This window comes from Coregonus clupeaformis, chromosome 9, assembly GCF_020615455.1.
Source record: "Coregonus clupeaformis isolate EN_2021a chromosome 9, ASM2061545v1, whole genome shotgun sequence".
Classification (NCBI taxonomy): domain Eukaryota; kingdom Metazoa; phylum Chordata; class Actinopteri; order Salmoniformes; family Salmonidae; genus Coregonus; species Coregonus clupeaformis.
This window is the reverse complement of record NC_059200.1, coordinates 18974654-18982000: the sequence shown is the minus strand read 5'-3', so window position 1 is coordinate 18982000 and position 7347 is coordinate 18974654. Positions and strand designations below refer to the sequence as shown.

General features: G+C 41.4%; 1 protein-coding gene across 1 annotated transcript in view; it reads left to right on the top strand.

The window, feature by feature from the left end:
* The first annotated feature begins 1171 nt into the window (after window positions 1-1171).
* The window catches only part of LOC121573425 (zinc finger and BTB domain-containing protein 7C-like), a 31695-nt gene continuing 25519 nt past the window's right edge, over window positions 1172-7347 (top strand). Inside the window, exon 1 of the mRNA XM_041885394.1 lies at window positions 1172-1339. The gene's annotated coding sequence lies outside the window, so the exon portion shown is untranslated. The remainder of the gene's footprint in view (window positions 1340-7347) is intronic.

Sequence of the window (7347 nt, the reverse complement as noted above, 5' to 3'; positions counted from 1 at the left end):
TAAGTATTTTTATAGTGCACAGCACACCTGTTTTCTAAGACCGGTTCTTCGCAAGCAATGAAAACAAAATGTCAGTTTTTGGGGCCATTTAATTGCAGTGCCCAACCTGATACTTGGGCCCCTCCCTTATACACCTCTGTGCTTTGGGAGGATAATACTGGGAGACATAGATGTTGACACATTTTCCAAAATAATGGACACATTTATAAATTTGAGACAAAAATAAACAAGCAAGGAAACAAGAAAGATTTGTAGCTACCCTTTTAATACTGTATAGCTCAAAAAAATGCACACTATGGGGAAAAAAAAGGACATCCTAAAACAACTCAGCAGGTCATATGAAGTTTGAGGCCCAACCTCAATTGACCCAAAGAATATAGCTATACAGTAGGTCTATACTCGGTAAGAGCATTGACATCACTGATTACCCCTTGTCATTATGTTCTTAATACGTTTCTATAGAGCCTTCACAATGATGTGTGTGTTCTCACCTGCCACCAGGCACCAACCGACACACACCGGCACACACCCAACACGATCACACAATCAGATAGCCCACCACACCAGCACACACCCTGACCCAACATAAAAAGGTAGATAGCCCACTTATCTCACTGCCTTTCTTCACTGTTATTTGTTTTTGTAATATTATATTGCTTAATTCCTGACAGCAAGGTCTTTGTATTGAGCCCCTACCACGACCCTAGGCAACCCCAACCCCAGACCCAGCCCCAGTCCCAGTTCTAGAGACCCAGTCCCAGCTACTATTTAAGTTCCAGCCCCAGTCCAACCATACTCCCAGTTCTATTCCCAGCCAAAGTACCAGACCACACCCACCTGGGTTTCAGCACCAGCCCTAGCCCCAGCTATTGTTTCAAATCCAAGCCACAGTCCTGGCCATAGCACCAACCCATATCCCAAACCCAAACCCAGTTGTAGTCCCAGGCCCAGCCACAATACCATTACTGTGTGAGCAGGTTGATTTGTAGGCTTGGCCTGTGTGTGCGTCACTCCCCTCCCCTCCACACAGCACAGGTGGACGTGTGGGGAACACTGCCAAATAGTTGGGTTTGGAGGGAGGGAGGGGTGTTGGTTGGTTGGTGGGTGGGTGTACACATTTGAACTGTGTGGTGGTAATGTTCATTTTCTCCACACTTCCTAAATCAGTGACACACCTTCAGAGCAAAGTGGAGCTCTTCTGTCTCTGTCTATCTCTCTTTCTCTCTCTCACTTTCGCATGCCTGCCACAGAGGCTGGGACTCTGCTTCCTGACAGACAGGGACTGAGAGTAGCGTGAGAAGAAGAAACTGAAATCCAAAACGCCCGTCTGTGCTAAAAGGTCAGTAACATCTTTCGTTCTCAGAAACTCATTAGTAAAGATGTCAGTTGGAGCGAGTAGAGTTCAGTATTCACATATGATACACCCACAGGGTTTGTTATACATTATAGGGTCTGCATGTACCCCACACCTACTGACTAAACTGTGGCTGGCCTCATTTCAGCAAGTCTCTCTTTTACTAGAAATTCAAACTGCGTTGAGGAAGCAGTTCAGTTGATGATGACTTGTTGAATAGATTGCAAGGCAATCACTCAGTTGTGTGTTGGTTATTGACAGAAGCATGTAATGTCTTAGTAATTACACCATCAAATCATGCACATTAATGCGTTTGTGGTAATATGATGACTTGGCATGACAATGACATTTCCTTATTGTCTTGAGACTTCCTCAAGAGCATCTTCAACGGAATACTGGAATGGGTTTGAAAAAAGGTAAGGTAATAAGACAGTGGCAGAATACCACTTTCAAACGGTTATATCAGAAAATTCTACAACAAAATTGTAGTAGCATTCACAGATTTGACATAACAGAAAAGTAAATTTTTATCAACCACCTGCTACAATATTAATCCCTCATAATCGTGTATAAATGTAATTATGCCCAGAAATGGCGAGAATCCAGCGGGCCGACTCTCAATGGCTGTATCAGGTGTGTAGGTCGGCAGATGACTGACAGATTCAATTATTCATCTAGCATTCATATTCCTCCCCATCATATTGCATAGACATCTGTTGTAGATGCATGCTAGTCTGAGATTTCCTTTCAAACCATAAGTGGGAATGGGTTTTGATCAGGGCTCAGTACCCTAATTCTCTATGTACCATCTCTTCATGTTAGTCATTAGTCAACGATTGATATCTGATGACGATTACACCAGCAGACCCTCCCTGCAGAGAAAGGTGTGTGTGTGTGTGTGTCAACACTCGAAAGGGGTTACTTGGGGATAGCCAAGCTGTGCCACCCTACAGCACCACACCTCTTGTCTATTGAATAAAACCACCAGGGCTCTTTCTTTCTTTCAGTCACTGGGACAACAATGTTTATCATAGTTGAACTTGATCCCAGAGGTTCTTTTGTTACATCATACCGGATACTTTTACATCGGTGTGTTAACAAACATCCCAGGAGCAGCCAGCCTCCCTCCCTCCCTGTGTGTGCACAGCTCTAGTGGGCTGTGGGAATGCAACAGGCAGTACAATGCTCAGACATGTACATCTACATTAGAGTACAAACATCCCACATGGCAACTACCCTGCTATGCTATGCCCCTTTCTACTCTCCCCATGCCTTTGACTCAAAACCACAATTCTAGACGGTAATTTAACAATGACAGTTCAAGCTACACAATAATCCATTCATACAATAGTGAGGTGAAATAGTGCCAGATTTAGCTCAATTATCATCCCTAGTCCCATAGTGGACAGCTAATTATCATCCATAGTCCCATAGTAGACAGCTAATTATCATCCATAGTCCCATAGTGGACAGCTAATTATCATCCATAGTCCCATAGTGGACAGCTAATTATCATCCATAGTCCCATAGTAGACAGCTAATTATCATCCATAGTCCCATAGTAGACAGCTAATTATCATCCATAGTCCCATAGTAGACAGCTAATTATCATCCATAGTCCCATAGTGGACAGCTAATTATCATCCATAGTCCCATAGTGGACAGCTAATTATCATCCATAGTCCCATAGTGGACAGCTAATTATCATCCATAGTCCCATAGTAGACAGCTAATTATCATCCATAGTCCCATAGTAGACAGCTAATTATCATCCATAGTCCCATAGTAGACAGCTAATTATCATCCATAGTCCCATAGTAGACAGCTAATTATCATCCATAGTCCCATAGTAGACAGCTAATTATCATCCATAGTCCCATAGTGGACAGCTAATTATCATCCATAGTCCCATAGTGGACAGCTAATTATCATCCATAGTCCCATAGTAGACAGCTAATTATCATCCATAGTCCCATAGTAGACAGCTAATTATCATCCATAGTCCCATAGTAGACAGCTAATTATCATCCATAGTCCCATAGTAGACAGCTAATTATCATAGTCCCATAGTGGACAGCTAATTATCATAGTCCCATAGTAGACAGCTAATTATCATAGTCCCATAGTGGACAGCTAATTATCATAGTCCCATAGTGGACAGCTAATTATCATCCATAGTCCCATAGTAGACAGCTAATTATCATAGTCCCATAGTGGACAGCTAATTATCATCCCTAGTCCCATAGTGGACAGCTAATTATCATAGTCCCATAGTGGACAGCTAATTATCATCCATAGTCCCATAGTAGACAGCTAATTATCATAGTCCCATAGTAGACAGCTAATTATCATAGTCCCATAGTAGACAGCTAATTATCATCCATAGTCCCATAGTGGACAGCTAATTATCATCCATAGTCCCATAGTGGACAGCTAATTATCATCCATAGTCCCATAGTAGACAGCTAATTATCATAGTCCCATAGTAGACAGCTAATTATCATAGTCCCATAGTGGACAGCTAATTATCATCCATAGTCCCATAGTAGACAGCTAATTATCATCCATAGTCCCATAGTGGACAGCTAATTATCATAGTCCCATAGTAGGCAGCTAATTATCATCCATAGTCCCATAGTAGACAGCTAATTATCATAGTCCCATAGTAGACAGCTAATTATCATAGTCCCATAGTGGACAGCTAATTATCATCCATAGTCCCATAGTAGACAGCTAATTATCATAGTCCCATAGTAGACAGCTAATTATCATAGTCCCATAGTAGACAGCTAATTATCATCCATAGTCCCATAGTGGACAGCTAATTATCATCCATAGTCCCATAGTGGACAGCTAATTATCATCCATAGTCCCATAGTAGACAGCTAATTATCATAGTCCCATAGTAGACAGCTAATTATCATAGTCCCATAGTAGACAGCTAATTATCATCCATAGTCCCATAGTAGACAGCTAATTATCATCCATAGTCCCATAGTGGACAGCTAATTATCATCCATAGTCCCATAGTAGACAGCTAATTATCATCCATAGTCCCATAGTGGACAGCTAATTATCATCCATAGTCCCATAGTAGACAGCTAATTATCATAGTCCCATAGTAGACAGCTAATTATCATCCATAGTCCCATAGTAGACAGCTAATTATCATAGTCCCATAGTGGACAGCTAATTATCATAGTCCCATAGTAGACAGCTAATTATCATCCATAGTCCCATAGTGGACAGCTAATTATCATCCATAGTCCCATAGTAGACAGCTAATTATCATCCATAGTCCCATAGTAGACAGCTAATTATCATAGTCCCATAGTAGACAGCTAATTATCATCCATAGTCCCATAGTAGACAGCTAATTATAATTCATAGTCCCATAGTAGACAGCTAATTATCATCCCTAGTCCCATAGTAGACAGCTAATTATCATAGTCCCATAGTGGACAGCTAATTATCATAGTCCCATAGTAGACAGCTAATTATCATCCATAGTCCCATAGTGGACAGCTAATTATCATCCATAGTCCCATAGTGGACAGCTAATTATCATAGTCCCATAGTAGACAGCTAATTATCATCCATAGTCCCATAGTAGACAGCTAATTATCATAGTCCCATAGTGGACAGCTAATTATCATCCATAGTCCCATAGTGGACAGCTAATTATCATAGTCCCATAGTAGACAGCTAATTATCATAGTCCCATAGTAGACAGCTAATTATCATCCATAGTCCCATAGTGGACAGCTAATTATCATCCATAGTCCCATAGTAGACAGCTAATTATCATAGTCCCATAGTAGACAGCTAATTATCATCCATAGTCCCATAGTGGACAGCTAATTATCATCCATAGTCCCATAGTAGACAGCTAATTATCATCCATAGTCCCATAGTGGACAGCTAATTATCATCCATAGTCCCATAGTAGACAGCTAATTATCATCCATAGTCCCATAGTAGACAGCTAATTATCATAGTCCCATAGTGGACAGCTAATTATCATCCATAGTCCCATAGTGGACAGCTAATTATCATCCATAGTCCCATAGTAGACAGCTAATTATCATCCATAGTCCCATAGTAGACAGCTAATTATCATCCATAGTCCCATAGTGGACAGTTAATTATCATCCATAGTCCCATAGTGGACAGCTAATTATCATCCATAGTCCCATAGTAGACAGCTAATTATCATCCATAGTCCCATAGTGGACAGCTAATTATCATCCATAGTCCCATAGTAGACAGCTAATTATCATCCATAGTCCCATAGTGGACAGCTAATTATCATGCATAGTCCCATAGTAGACAGCTAATTATCATCCATAGTCCCATAGTAGACAGCTAATTATCATCCATAGTCCCATAGTAGACAGCTAATTATCATAGTCCCATAGTAGACAGCTAGTTATCATCCATAGTCCCATAGTGGACAGCTAATTATCATAGTCCCATAGTAGACAGCTAATTATCATAGTCCCATAGTGGACAGCTAATTATCATCCATAGTCCCATAGTGGACAGCTAATTATCATAGTCCCATAGTAGACAGCTAATTATCATCCATAGTCCCATAGTAGACAGCTAATTATCATCCATAGTCCCATAGTAGACAGCTAATTATCATCCCTAGTCCCATAGTAGACAGCTAATTATCATCCATAGTCCCATAGTAGACAGCTAATTATCATGGTCCCATAGTGGACAGCTAATTATCATAGTCCCATAGTAGACAGCTAATTATCATAGTCCCATAGTAGACAGCTAATTATCATAGTCCCATAGTAGACAGCTAATTATCATAGTCCCATAGTAGACAGCTAATTATCATCCATAGTCCCATAGTGGACAGCTAATTATCATAGTCCCATAGTAGACAGCTAATTATCATCCATAGTCCCATAGTAGACAGCTAATTATCATCCATAGTCCCATAGTAGACAGCTAATTATCATCCATAGTCCCATAGTAGACAGCTAATTATCATGGTCCCATAGTGGACAGCTAATTATCATAGTCCCATAGTAGACAGCTAATTATCATAGTCCCATAGTAGACAGCTAATTATCATAGTCCCATAGTGGACAGCTAATTATCATCCATAGTCCCATAGTGGACAGCTAATTATCATCCATAGTCCCATAGTGGACAGCTAATTATCATAGTCCCATAGTAGACAGCTAATTATCATCCATAGTCCCATAGTAGACAGCTAATTATCATCCATAGTCCCATAGTAGACAGCTAATTATCATAGTCCCATAGTAGACAGCTAATTATCATCCATAGTCCCATAGTAGACAGCTAATTATCATCCATAGTCCCATAGTAGACAGCTAATTATCATCCATAGTCCCATAGTGTTATAATGCCTGTTGAGGCCCTGTGGCCCTGTTACAGTAACATGAAGAGAAACCAGCACAGGGTTTTAGTTTTGGGGGCTATAAGGGGCCCCGTCCCATCTCTGCAGTGTGTGATCGTGGGCGTGTGTGAGTGCCCTCCTCCTCCTCCTCCTCCTCCATAGTGTGGAGACAGGTTGTGTTGTGTGTGAGTAAGCTGCCATCACAGAGCAGAGCAGCTGAATAGAGGGTGGGAGGAGGCTTGAAGAGGGTGTCGTGGGTGGGAGGCCTATATCTCTGCCAAAAAAGCAAGTTTGGGGGATTTGTGTACTTTGTGTTACTCACGAACAAACGCCGTTCTCAAATCGTCAGGCATGCACTCACACACCCAGAGGTCTCACCTTCCCTCTTTCCCTCCCTCTCTTTCTCTCTCCTTCTTCCTCCCTCTTTCCCCCCTCTCTAACTGTCCCTCTATCTATTTTTTTCCTCTCTCACACACACACACACACACACACACACACACACACACACACACACACACACACACACACACAAACTCATACTATCTCTCTCTTCTCTCTCTCTCACTCTCTCTCTCTCTCTCTCTCTCTCTCTCTCTCTCTCTCTCTCTCT